This window comes from Choloepus didactylus, chromosome 6, assembly GCF_015220235.1.
Source record: "Choloepus didactylus isolate mChoDid1 chromosome 6, mChoDid1.pri, whole genome shotgun sequence".
In the NCBI taxonomy this organism is placed as follows: Eukaryota; Metazoa; Chordata; class Mammalia; order Pilosa; family Megalonychidae; genus Choloepus; species Choloepus didactylus.
The window spans coordinates 84,885,799-84,900,561 of record NC_051312.1 but is presented as its reverse complement, the minus strand read 5'-3'; the positions used below and the strand labels follow the sequence as shown (position 1 = coordinate 84,900,561).

The following is a 14,763-nucleotide window of genomic DNA, read 5'->3' as shown; positions in this document are numbered from 1 at the left end:
AACCTATGCTCTCAGATTTAATTCTCAGAGTTTGCACATTATAGTTGGTCCATATTATTGAGGCATTATGTTTGTCTTCAATTCTGGCTTATTTCACTCGAAATACCATCCTCAAGGTATATTCACCTAGGTGTATAACCTCAGGACTTCATTTCTTCTTGCTGCCACTCAGTATTCCATTGTATGTATACACTACAGTTCACCATTCTGTTTATGAATCGATGTACTCTTAGGCTACCTCCATCCATTATGAATTGTGAATATGGCTGCCATAGACACCAGTGTGCAATGTCCACTCATGTCCCTCCTCTCAGTTCTTCCAAGTATATACACAGAAATAGGATTGTAGGACCATATGGCAACCCCAGCATTAGCTTCTTGTGGAACCACCACGCTGCCCTCCAGCTGCCTGTACCATTCTACTTCCCTACCAACAATGAATAGGTACATCCCTCTCCACATCTTTTCCAGCAGTTGTATCCCTGTGTTGATTTTTTAAACAGTTTTATTCACACCCGTACAATCCATTCTAAGTAAGCAATCAGTGGTTCCCGGTATAGTCTTATAGTTATTTAAGCATTCACCTCCACAACCTGCATTAGGACATTTCCATTTCTTCTGCAAAGAAAGAGGAAAAGGAGAAAAAAATATATATATAAAAGATAGAAGAAAAATAAGAATAAAGAAAATGCAATGAAAAGGTCAGACACCACCACCAAGAATTCCGTTGTTCCCTTATAACCCCCTCTTAACAGAAATTTAGCTTTGATACATTGCTTTTGTTACAATTAATGGAAGGATCTTACAATGTTACTGTTAACTATACACTCTTCTTTGCATTGATTGTATTTTTTTCCCTTGAACCATCCAATTTTCAACACCTTGCAATGCTGACATTCATGTGTTCTCTTTTAAAGAGATTCTTATATTTGAACATTTAATCACCATCATTGACCACTCTAGGTTTCACTAAGTTATAAAATCCTAGTCTTTATCTTCTATCTTTCCTTCTGGTGTCATACATGCCCCTAGCCTTCCTCTTTCAACTGTGCTCATGCTCATCTTTGTTCAGAGTACTTACCATATTGTGCTACCATTACATAGTATTATGCTTTCCATTTCTGGATCTATACAATCAAGCCTCTTAACCCTTATGTATTCCTTCAGCATCAAATGCCCAATCTCTAACTTCTTTCTATCTCCTGATAACCTGTGTTCTCAACTTTAACTCTCAGATTTTGCTCATCAATGTTAGTTCATATTAGTGAGTCCATATAGTATCTCTCCTTTTGTTTCTGGCTAATTTCACTCAACCTAACATCTACTGTCTACCGTTTTGACTTTTGGAATTTATATGTCACATTTTATTTTATTTTTATTTTATTTATTTTATTTATTTATTTATTTATTTATTTCCCCCCTTCTCTCTTTTTACTTTCTCTCTTTCCTGATCATAAGCTCTCCTTCTTCCCTAGAGATATCCACCATCTGTACTTCTGTGATAATAATTTCCTTGCTTTTTTTTAGTTCTACGACTATGTATGGTTTCCTGAACAATACATTTTATTTTTGCATATTTTTTAAACATTACAAAAACAGAATCCTACTGTATGAATTGTCTTGCTACTGCCCCCACCTCCTCTTCCTCCTCCTCTCCTTTACAGCTTAATTGAAGTATAGTTGACATATACAATAAACTACACATGCTTAAAATGTTTCAGAATATTTGGGAATTTTCTATAACTTTCCATTGATTTCTAATTTAATTCCACTTTGGCCAGAGAACATATTTTGTATGATTTGAATTTATATTTGTTGTCTCTCTTGGTAAATGCTCTATGTGCCCTTGAAAAGAATGTGTATTATGCTGTCGTTTGGTGGAGTGTTCTATAAATGTCAGTCAGGTCAAACTGGTTAATAGTTTTGTTCAAGCCTTTTATATATCCTTACTGATCTTCTGTCTACTTATTCTATAAATTATTGAGAGAGGGCTGTTGAAATCTCTGACTATAAATGTGCATTTGTCTGTTTTTCCTTTCAGTTTTATTAGTTTTTGCTTTATGCATTTTGAAACTCAGTTGTTGGCTGCATGAACATCTATGATTGTGATGTACTCTTTTTTCAAGAATAGCTTTATTGAGATATAATTCACATGCCATAAATTCACCCTTTTAAAGTGGATAATTCCGTGGTTTTTAATATTTTTGCAAGATTGTTCAACCATCACACTATCTAATTCCAGAACATTTTCATCACCTCATAAAGAAACTCTATACCCATTAGCAGTTTGTCTCCATTGTCTCTCCTCCCCCCAGCCCCTGACCACCACTTACCTACCTTCTGTCTTTATGTTTTCACCTATTCTGGGTATGCTGGTTTGGATATATTATGTCTCCTAGAAAAAGCCATGTTCTTCATTAATGTAGTCTTGTGGGGGCAGACATACTAGTGTTGATTAGGTTAGAACCTTTTGATTGTTTCTGTGGAGATGTGATTCACCCAACTGTAGGTGAAAACTCTGATTGAGGATTTCCATGGAAGTGCGGCCCCACCCAATCAGCATGGGTCTTGATTAGTTTACTGGAGTCCTTTAAAAAGAGCCACACAGGCCCAGACGCTTGCTGATGCTGATATTGGAGATGCTTGGAGATGCAGACAGAAGGACATTTGGAGATGTTAAGCTAAGAAATGAAGCCAAGAGTTTGCCCGTGATATGCTAATAAAGGGCCCCCAGGCACTTAGTGAGAAACTTCCTGGGACAAAGAACCAAGAATGCACAGGAGCTGAGAGAGACATTTTGGAGAAAGCGATTTTGAAACACAACCCAGGATCAGCAAACACCAGCCATGTGTCTTCCCAGATAACAGGTTTTCCAGACACCATTGGCCATCCTTCAGTAAAGGTATCATCATGTTGATGCCTTAGTTTGGACACTTTTATGGCCTTAGAACTGTAAATTTGTAACTTAATAAATCCCCTTTATAAAAGCCAATCCATTTTTGGTATTTTGCATAACAGCAGCTCTAGCAAACCGCAACACTGGGCATTTTGAACTCACACCAAATGTAACCATTTATCACTGGCTTCTTTCAATTTGCATAATGTTTGCAAGGTTGATTCATGTTGTAACATGTTTTAGTACTTCATTCCTTTTTTTTGTTGAATAATATTCCATTGAATAAATATATGACATTTTATTTATCCCTTAATTAGTTGATGGACATTTGGGTGTTTCTACCTTCTGGCTATTATAAATGATTCTGTTGTGTATATTCATGTACAAGTTTTTGTGTGGATATAGGTTTTCAGTTCTCTTGGATATATATCTTGATGAATTGATCACTTTATCATTGTAAAATGACGCTGTATCCCTGTTAATATTCCTTACCCTGAAATCTACTTTGTCTGATTTTATCATAGCCACTTCATATTTCTTTTGATTAGTGTTAGCAAGGTATATCTTTTCCCATTATCTTACTTTTTTTCTTTTTCTTTTTTTTTTTTAAATTAAATTCAGTTTTATTTAGATACGTTCACATACCACACAGTCATCCATGGTGTACAATCAGCTGTTCACAGTACCATCACATAGTTATGCATTCATCACCCTAATCTATTTTTTTTTTTGAGGTTTGAGAACCATGACTTATTTTTTTTTTAATTTTATTTTGAAATAAATTCAAACTTACAGGAACAGTTGCAAAAACAATACAAACCCCATACACAGAACTCCAGCATACCCCAACCCCCTCTCCCGATACCCTGATCCACCAACTTTATCATCCTGTCACGCCACCATTTCTTTCTTTCCCTCCCTATCATCCATCATCTATTGCTCTGTCTTCTGAATATATGAGAGCAAGCTGCATACATCCTTGAACAAACAATGTAATTCACATATACATTTCCCATGAACAAGGACATCCTTTTATGCAATCCCATTAAGCGCAGCTAAGAAGTTCAAGAAATTCAACACTGATACAAAGCTTACATTCTATATTTCCTTTTTTTTTTCCTTATGTCCCAACTGTGTCCCTTTGAGCCTCCTCTCCTCCATCCCTAGATCCCATCCAGGATCATTATTGGCATTTAATTGTCATTATCTATTTAGACTGTCTTTTTTTTTTTCAATTGTGGAAACATATATACAGCCTAAATCTTCCCATTCCAACCCCTCCCTAGCATTCTGTTAGTGGGATTAATCATATTTAGAATGTTGCAATGCCATCACCTTCCCACCATCCATTACTAGAAATTTCCCTTCACCCCAAAGAGAAACCTTACCTTCATTCATTTCTTAACCCCCCATTGCCCCTTCCCCCTCCTCTTGTAACCCATACTCTACTTTTCATCTCTATGGTCGTATTCTCTGATACTTTTTGTTTACCATGGGGCTTAAATTTAACCTCTTAAATCTATAATAACCTTGTTTTTCTTTGATACCAACTTAACTTTAATAGGACACATAAACTATGTTCCTATACTCCTCCATTCCCCCACCTTTATGTAGTTCTTGTCAAAAATTACATATTTTACATTGAGTCCAAAACCACTGATTTATCATTACAGTTTATGTATTTTAGATCCTGTGGGAAATAATTAGTAGAGTTACAAGTCAAAAATACAGTAGTATTGGTATTTATATTTACCATGTGATCTTTACTGGAAATTTTATTTCTTCATGTGGTTTCAGTCAATTGTTTACTGTCCCTTCCTTTCAGCTTGCACAGTTCCCTTTAGCATTTCTTATAGGACTGATCTACTGGTGATGGAGTCCCTCAGCTTTTGATTATCTGGAAATGTTTTCATCTCCCCCTCATTTTTACCCTCCAGGTGTTTGTGAATTTTTTAAGTCTCTGATGGTTATTGACTTTTATTTGTATTCCATTGTGGTCAGAGAATGTGCTTTGAATAAATTCAATTTTTTTAAATTTATTGAGGCTTGTTTTCTGTCCCAGCATATGGTCTATTCTGGAGAAAGATCCGTAATCACTAGAGAAGAATGTGTGTCCTGGTGATTTGGGATGTAATGTTCTATATATGTCTGTTAAATTTCTCTCTCTCTCTCTCTCTCCTTTCTTTGTTTCTCTGTTGGTAAGGCTCCCTTTAGTATCTGAAGTAGGGCAGGTCTTTTACAAGCAAAATCTCTCAGCATTTGTTTGTGAAAAATTTAAGCTCTCCCTCAAATTTGAAGGAGAGTTTTGCTGGATAAAGTATTCTTGGTTGGAAATTTTTCTCAGAATTTTAAATATGTCATGCCACTGCCTTCTTGCCTCCATGGTGGCCACTGAGTAGTCACTACTTAGTCTTATGTTGTTCCCTTTGTATGTGGTGAATTGTTTTTCTCTTGCTGCTTTCAGAACTTGCTCCTTCTCTTCAGTATTTGACAGTCTGATCAGAATATGTCTTGGAGTGGGTTTATTTGGATTTATTCTATTTGGAGTTCACTGGGCATTTATGCTTTGTGTATTTATATTGTGTAGAAGGTTTGGGAAGTTTTCCCCAACAATTTCTTTGAATACTCTTTCTAGACCTTTACCCTTCTCTTCCCCTTCTGGGACACCAATGAGTCTTAAATTTGGATGTTTTATTTTATCTATCATATCCCTGAGATCCATTTCGATTTTTTCGATTTATTTCTCCATTCATTCTTTTGTTCTTTCATTTTCCGTTCTGTGGTCCTCGAGGATGCTGAGTCATTGTTCAGCTTCCTCTAGTCTTGTACTGTGAGTATCCAGAATCTTTTTAATTTGGCCAACAGTTTCTTTTATTTCCCTAAGATCATCTATTTTTTTATTTACTCTTGCACTTTCTTCTTTATGCTCTTCTAGGGTCTTCTTTATGTCCTTTATATCTTGTGCCATGCTCTTCTTCATGTCCTTTATATCCTGTGCCATGCTCTTGTTGTTTGTCTTTAGTTCTTTGATTAATTACACCAAGTACTGTGTCTCTTCTGATCTTTTGATTTGAGTGTTTGGGTTTGGGTTCTCCATATTGTCTGGTTTTATCATATGCTTTAAAATTTTCTGTTGTTTTTGGCCTCTTGGCATTTGCTTTACTTGATAGGGTTCTTTCAGGACATGGAAAATACCAATCTCTAATTTGTCAGGTCTACAGCTTGGTGGCATACACTTTCTGTAACTAACCAGCAGATGGCATCTGCGAGTCACCTATTCCCCTCAAGTCAGTGCTCCCTAACTTTGTATTTGTGGTGTGTGGGGATCTGATTCTTGTGGGGTTCAGTTGGTGTACTAAGTTGGGTGTGTTGTTGATGCTGTCTGTCCTGAATGTGGGGCGTGTGTCTGAGCAGTTAGGGAGGCAGGGCAGCTTTGATAATCAAACCTCCCAGCTATTCCCGGAGATTTAAGACTGTTGCAAGAGTCTAAGCCTTCATTTCAGTCTTGCCACAGATTGTCTCTGCCACTGACCCACAAGTCCTTGGTATTGGCGTAGGGTCTCTGGGCTTTCCAAGCGGGACCCCCTTCTCAGCCGTGCTCTTGTAGGACCTCTGCTGAGGGAAGGCTGTGCCACGTTACAAGTGCGCGCCAGCCCTCCAGGGAAGCCCTTGGCCGCCAGACCATGCAGGGGCATTCCCAGCCTGCTGTAAAGATGGCTGAATGGAGTGTGTTAATTTCCCCCTTTTCTCACAGGTCCGCCTTCCCAGCTGTGGGACAATTAACTGTGGGTGCTCTAAAGGCCACTGTCCATGGCCGATATTGTGGTGTGTGCACGGTGTTGTGGCAAACACTCCCTGTCATACTGGGACCCTTGGTGTGGCTCTGGGCTATGACTCGCCCCAGGCAGGAGCGTCCCCAGCCTGCTGGGAAGATAGCTGCAAGGGGCATGGTTGCTTTCTCCTTTTGGCTCCTCTCTGCTCCCCTGGCCCCGAGACCATCAGCAGCGGGTATGGGAAGGAATATCCTCCACGCCAGACACTGAGGTGTTGGCACAGCCTGCTCCTGCCACGCTTCACCATGCGGTTCTCACCACTGTATCTGCAGCTGTTCCCAAGTTTTTTTTTTTTTTTTAAGTACTAGTGCGTCTCCAAACGCAACCCATGGTTTCCCCACACCACAGCGTGTCTGCCGGATATTCATCAGGCTTACTCACTCGTTTCAGAGCGCAGACTCCTGGTTTCACCAAATGCACGGTCCCTGTGGATTTAACAGACCTTGTCTGGCTTGTGCATCACTGGAACTGGTGTTCTGGGTAACTTTCTGACTTTTATCTAGTATTTTTCACGGAGGTGTTTTTTTGCCCTGTCTCACCTAGCTACCATCTTAGGTTCTTCCTCCACTCTATTTTTGAACATTTTCCTTACACCAGAAAGAGTCAGAATAAGAATAAAAAGAAAAGTAAAAAAGAACAGCCAAATCATCCCCCCCCATCCCACCCTATTTTTCATTTAGTCCTTGTCCTCATTTTTCCACTGGATAAAGGGAGTGCTATCCACAAGGTTTTCACAATCACACTGCCACCCCTTCTAAGCTACATTGTTATACAATCGTCTTCAAGAGTCAAGGCTACTGGGTTGGACTTTGTTAGTTTCACGTATTTACTTCTAGATATTCCAATACATTAAAACCTAAAAAGGGTTATCTATATAGTGCATAAGAATGTCCACCAGAGTGACCTCTACTCCATTTGAAATCTCTCAGCCACTGAAGCTTTATTTTGTTTCATCTTGCATCCCTCTTTTGGTCAAGAAGGTGTTCTCAATCCCACAATGCCAGGTTCACACTCATCCCTGGGAGTCATATCCTGTTTTGCCAGGTAGATTTCCACCCCTGGGAGTCAGGTCCCATGTAGGGGGGAGGGCAGTGAGATCACCTGCCAAGGTGACTTGGTTAGAGAGAGAGGGCCACATCTGAGCAAAAAAGAGACACTCAGTGGGAGACTCTTAGGCATAATTATAAGCAAGTTTAGCCTCTCCTTTGCAGTAATGAGCTTCATAAGGGCAGGCCCCAAGATAGAGGGCTCGGCATACCAAGCTGTCAGTCTTCAATGTTTGTGACAACATCAGCAACAATCCAGGTGAGGAATTCCAACACTTCTGCATTTTCCCCCAGCTCCTCAGGGGGGCCTGCATATATATTTTTATTCTCCACCCAAATTACTTTGGGATGTAACCCATACAAACCTACCATATCTCACTTCCTATTCAAAGTTCCGTGTAGTTGTGGTGTTCCCATTATCTTTTAATCTTATGGTCCTTACATTGAAAGTGGATTTCTTCTAGACACTATGTAGTTTGGTCTTTTATTTATTTATTTTTGGTCTAATCTGATAATCTCTACCATTTAAAATTAGGGTGTTTAGGCCATTTCATTTAATATGATTTAATATGGTTGGTTTTAAGTCTAACGTCTTATTTGTTTTCTATTTGCTTCATTAATTCTTTGCTCCTCCTTCGTCCTTTCCTTATTTGGATTAATTGAATATTTTTTATGAGTCAATTTTATCTCCTTTGTTGGCTTAGCTTTTAACTGTGTTGTTTTAGTGGTTGCTTTAGTGTTTATATTGCACATCTTTACCTTATCATGGTCTTTCTTCAAGTAATGTTCTACTTTATGAATAGTATGAGATTCTTACAACAGGACACTTCCATTTCCCTCTCTTGGCTTTTGTGTTATTGTTATCATAGGTTTTACTTACATATATATTATAAACCCCACAATCCATTGCCTTTTTTATTTTAAACAGTTATATACTAAAGAGATTTAAAAAAGTAAGAAAAAATCGGTTTTACAAAATTCATTCATGTTATTTACGTTACTGTAGTTTATTTTTTATTGTTGATTACATTCTAATATATGAATGTATCATGGTCTATTTACCTATTCTACTACTAAAGAACATTTATGTTATTTCTGTTTTTTCACTATTAGGAACAATGCCACTATGAATATTCTTGTACATGTATCTTGATGTGTTTGTGCATGTGAGGATTTTTTGGGTTATAATCTGACTTATTGTGGGAATATCATAGACAATATGCCTGTTTTCCTGACTGTAAACAATATTCAGTTATCCCTTCCACATCACAACTTTCTCCATCGTGGTTTCAATTTGTCACAGGTTGGCATAAGGAATTAAATAGGAATTTTTTGGGAGTTTTGCGGAAGCCGCAGATGACGCTCGAAGGCCAGAAATGTAGAGATATCTTAAAAAGTTTATTAACTCATAAATGCATAAAATATACTGTTATGTATAACATTATCTGTATAATATATATTTTACTGTTTAATAACATAAATGAACAGCTACGAAATTTTTTTCTTAAAATTAAATTTGTAGTAAAAGAACTGTGGTTCTACACAGATTTGGGGGTTCCAAGTTTGTTTATGGCAATGTCTCATGTGACATCTTGCAGTGATCTTGCAGTGATCTTTGCATCTCGAGTTTCTTGTATTTTGTGCTGTTTAAATGCCATAAGCTCTAGTAAAATCATGGGTCCCAAGTGTAGTGTTCCTAATGATTTGGAAAGTGCTCCCGAGAAACCGAGGAAAGTGATGAACTTGAAGGAAAAAGTAGAATTGTTAAATATGCTTTGTTCAGGCAAACCAGCTGCTGTGGCTGGCCACCATTACGGTGTAATGAGTTGACTGGAAAGGCATATCAAGAAAAAAAAGAAGGAAATCCGTGAAGTCGTTGCTGCAGCTATACCAACCACTGCAAAGCATTTTGCATAAACCACGAGATCCACATATTCTTTTGGGTGCAGGATTGTTATAAAAAAGGCATTCCAGTAGACTCTGACACCATACATGAAAAGGCTAAGTCCTTATATAATTCCCTAAAGGAAAATGAAGGTGAAGGGTCAACCCCTTTGGATTTTCAGGCCAGCAAAGGCTGGTTTGAAAATTTTTAAAAAAGTTTTAGCCTACATACTGTAAGAGTAATGGGAGAGGCAGTGTCTGGATCAAGAGGCAGCTAGGGAGTTTCCTGAAACCCTGAAAAAAATTTTTTACACAGATTTTCCCATTCACGGGGGTGCCGTGCCCCTCACCCCCACCATGTGGAAGAGATAACTATAATTCCTTTCTTGCCATCCCTTCCTGCCTTCTTTTCAATGTGGCAGGAAAATATACAAGAAATAGACCAAAGTTCTTCCCTCCTCACCTGCAAAGTGGTCCAGTCAGCCCTGTACAACATTATCCTTTTCCCTGTTCTTTTCTGTAAAACATTTTTTTGAAAATGTTTTAAGGTTGTGTGTTTATTATGCTATCATTTCTTAGCTCCAAACCCACCTTTCTGTTCTAAGCTTTGTGATGTTGGGACTGGGACTCTGCAAACTACATTTATCCTTTGTCAGCAGGCTTTCTGTTACATTTTTCTTATAAGGGACAATGGAGGGAGATTGAAAAGTAGGAGAAGGGCAGAATGGACTTGTTCCTTCCGGTGTGCTTGTTGTTCCTGTCAGTACCATCCTAATAACAGACCTTTACCTTGGAAAAAGTAATTGGTTCCAGTTTCCAGCTTCTCTGGGATCTCCCAGAACCATTCTGATTGTACCCACTCAGACTGGCACCTTTTGGGCAGCCGATACCACCCACTCCAACAAGAGGTATGCAATCCTAGCTGCATGGAGTCTTTGCTCCACCCTAAGGTACCGCACTAGCCAAGTAGTACACCCTTCTCATTGATCTGTGTCCCAGCTCTACAGATTTATTTCTCTGAGCTCCTGAGGTATCTGCAGCATCTTGGTAATACCATATAGTCAGAGGTCTGAGTTCTAGCTCTGTGGGGTCTCCTCTCCAAACTTGTAGGTTCTGATGACCTCAACCTCTTCTTTTATTCCCTGGCCCCTAGGGGTGGTAACTGCTTCCTGCTACCTCTGTTTCACCTCAGAGTTCCTTTTTTGCATTTTTAATTCTCCATATCCTGTTTAACTGATTTCCTACATTAAATTCTTAGCTGAAATAACTAGTGTAGTTTCTGTTTTTCTGACTAGATCCTGAATGATACAAGTTGTTTGGAGACTGCTCATATCTTCAGACTGGTTTTCTCTTAAAGAATATGTTGAAAAGCTGGGACTGGGAGGGAGTCAGCTAAGACCCCAGGTGTTCTTTTGGGTTTAATGTTGATAGTTCTGTGAAAGCAGAACTCAGAGAGTACTTGCTATGTCTAGAATTTGCTTTTGTTTTTGCTCATATGTCCACCAAGTGGCTCAATATTTTGGCATAGCTGGGTATTAAACCCAGTCTTCTGGACACTACTGTTCCTGCTCTTTCCTTTATTTTAAACAGCCTCATTAGGTGCTGGCAGTGGCAGAGAAAAGGTGAAGGCAAAGCCTTGAGGGACTAGACAGAGCTTTAGGACAGAGATAATTAGTCATTTTGAAATCATATCTAGATGCCTTCTACATTTATGGAATAAAGCATTGCCTGACCTGGAAAGGAGCAGCCTCCTCAGAATGGAGTATATTGTGACTCTCTGCCTCTCTAGTATTTACTCTAGGGTTATGTTATTTCACTAACATAATAAATGTCAAGAAACATTTATTAGGCTTTTCTTTTTTTGAAGATTGTATGTTTCTCTCTGGTAGAGAACGGGATTGGTGTAGCAGTGGGGTTGCTGATAGTGTGTATATCCTTAGACCAAAAGTACCCTGAAGACAAGGGCAATTTCTTCCTGAAGGGTGGAGAAGATGCTTCCTCCATCATTCTGGTGGTTCAGGGGGGCCATAATTCCTCCATCAGTCTGGGTGCTCTGGGGACAGAAGCACTGGCTTCCTTGTGCTTCTCTCCTTTCCACATAGGCAGACTAAGGTCCGTGCAGGACAACTTCTATAGTATTGCACTCTCCTGCTCCCAGAGACATTATAAACCTGTCTGTTTATTCTCCTTATATGTTCCCCACCCCATGTCTTCTGAAGAAAAATCAAGAAATGTCCCCTCCCCATACATAATATCTGCTAGACTTATTACATATTGCTACTTTGAAACAGAACTGATGGAAAATTTAGGATATTCGTTGAGAAAGTGAGATATTAAATTGAAGATGTAATTAGGATCTTGCCTGGGGAAGAGGATAGTAGAGTTTGCTCTCTTTCCACTATTGTTAACCAAGTGCTTCCAACCTTTTCTCCTCCTGTCTGTCTCTCCATGACCTTTTCTGAAGAGTGTCAGACTCTACCAACTACCTCCTGCTGTGTGTTATGAAACAGTGACTTCTGTACTGTTATCTGTACTGATGTGCTCAGGTTCCAAGTCTGAAATGCAAAAGCAAAGAAAACAGATGCTTCAGGGCTTGTTCCTCCATAGAAGCTTTGAACAACCTGCAAGAACTGGCAGAAACAACTTTCTTAAAGCTCCAGAAAACAGTTGAAGGACTGCAATAACAGGGTGAGCACCAAAACAAGAAAAAGTCTATTTAAAAGTGGTAGGGTCCCATGGTGCCCTGCCTGTCTTCTCCCCCTACCACTCATCAGCTCAGCCCAGAGCTGGCCTGTGCTCCCAGTATGCGGGTCTCTGGTCCCAGTTCTGGAGGGAGAAGTAACCCTTGTGCACATGCTGGGAGCTTATATGTCTGGCCCAATCTGATGGTGTTCTGAGAGACTTGCCATCCCAAAACTTGTCCTGCTTATAGGTGTCACAAAAAGCTCTCCTACCAAATTCTGTGGGATAGCAGTCAAGTTGTTCTCCTGGGGCAAAAGATTGCTGGCTGTAGGATATACAGTGCAGTGCTTGGGACCATGAGGAAACTGTTTCCTGGGGAAGAGGGAACATTCATGTCCATGTAAATTGGGAACTTCTTAGGGCCACACATGCATGCCCAAGACAAGACACATGTGCAGCATTCGGTAGGCCCCTGTGAGCTATTCTCTAAACTCATTGTATGAATAAGCCCTGAAGAAGAGCACTTGCACAGATCAATTTACAAATACTGGAAAGGTATTTTCTTTTTTCCTTCTTCATCTTTTTTGGTTAATTCCTGGTAATCAAGGAAAGCTCTGTCATAACACTAACTGGATACAAGCCTTGGAGTCTAAATTCCATCAACAAGACATTATTAAATATCAAAATGTCCAGGTTTCAATAAAATATTTAAAAACATACAAAGAAATAGGACATGATGCCCCAAGCAAACGAGAAGATTAAAGCATCAGAAACCATCAGTGAGGAAGACTAGACCTTGTATATATCTGACAAAGACTTAAAAAAAAGTCCTAAATATGCTTAAAGAGCTAAAGAAAAACATTGGCAAAGAATGAGAGGAAATCACAGAGAACCCAAAGAGAATATCAATAGAGAGATGGAAATTATGAAAAGGAACCAACCAGAGCTGTAGCCCATAGTAACAGAAGTTAAAATTCCCTAGAGGGGGTTCAACAGCAGATTGGAGCTGGTGAAAGATAGAATTAGTGAACGTGAAGATAAGAAAATTGAAGTCATCCAGTCTGAGAAGAAGAAGGAAGACAATGAACAAAAGTGAACAGAGTCTGAGGAACTTATGGGACAAGATCAAGCATGCCAATACACCCAATGTAGGAGTCCCAGAAGAAGAAAGAGAGAATATTCAAAGAAATAATGACAGAAAATTCCCCAAATTTAAGAAAACACATGAATATACGCATCCAAGAAGCTCAATGAACTCCACACTGGGTAAACCCAAATAGATCCAATCATAGCATATTATAATCAAACTGTCAAATGCTAAAGATAAAGAGAGAATTCTGAAAGCTGCAAGAGAGAACCAATATTCATGTACAGGGGAACCTCAATAAAATTAAGTGCCAATTTCTCATTGGAAACCATGGAGGCAAGAAGGCAATGGGAGGACATATTTACAGTAATGAAAGCAAAATGTGCCAACCAGGAATTCTGTATCTGGCAAAACTGTCTTTCAAAAATGAGGCAGAGATTAAGGCATTCCAAGATAAAAGCTGAGGGAGTTTGTCATCACTAGACTGGCTCTACAAGAGTTGCTAAAGAGATTGAAAGGAAAGGGCAATAGACAATAGATTTAAGCTGCACAAAGAAATAAAGATCTCTGGTAAAAGTAACAAAAAGGGTAAATATAAATGCCAGTATTACTGTATTTTTGGTTTGTAACTCCACTTTTTATTTCCTACAGGAACCAAAAGGCAAGTGCATAAAATATAATGGTAAACCAGTGGTTTTGGATTTAAAATGTATAATCATGTACTTTGTGACAAGAACAACAGAGAGGTGGGGATACTGAGGGTGTCAGAACATAGTTTGTGTATACTATTGAAGTTAAGTTGGTATCAAACAAAGTTAGATTGTTACAGATGTAGGATATTAAAATAAGTCCCATGGTACTAAAAAAAATATATCAGAGAATATGTAAGCTCATAGAGACTGAAATTGGAGTAAAGGTTGCCAGGGGTGGGGGTCAAAGGGAATGAGGAATTAATGCAAAATGTGTATAGTGTTTCTGTTTGGGGATATGGAAAGTTTTAGTAATTGCAGATGGTGAGGATACCACAGCACAGTAAATGTGATTAATCCCACCAAATTGTATACATGGGAGTGGTGGAAATGGGAAAGTTTATATTGCATATATATTTTCATAGTTAAAAAAAAAAAAAGAAAAGCAACTAAAAAGATAATGACAATTAAATGCAATGCATTATCCTGGATAGGATCTAACAAGGGAGGAAAGAAGGCTCAAAAGGATATTACTGAGACATATGAAAAAGTTAGAATATAGACTGTAAGCTTTATATCAATGTTAAATTTCTTGAACTTGATAACTGCACTTAAGATGAATACGTAGAGGAACACCCTTGTTCTT

General features: G+C 38.7%; 1 protein-coding gene across 1 annotated transcript in view; it reads right to left on the bottom strand.

Moving 5' to 3' along the window:
• Window positions 1-531: 531 nt before the first annotated feature.
• LOC119537875 (olfactory receptor 52K1-like) overlaps window positions 532-14,763 on the bottom strand; it is a 79,937-nt gene continuing 65,705 nt past the window's right edge. Inside the window, exon 6 of the mRNA XM_037840472.1 lies at window positions 532-618. The gene's annotated coding sequence lies outside the window, so the exon portion shown is untranslated. The remainder of the gene's footprint in view (window positions 619-14,763) is intronic.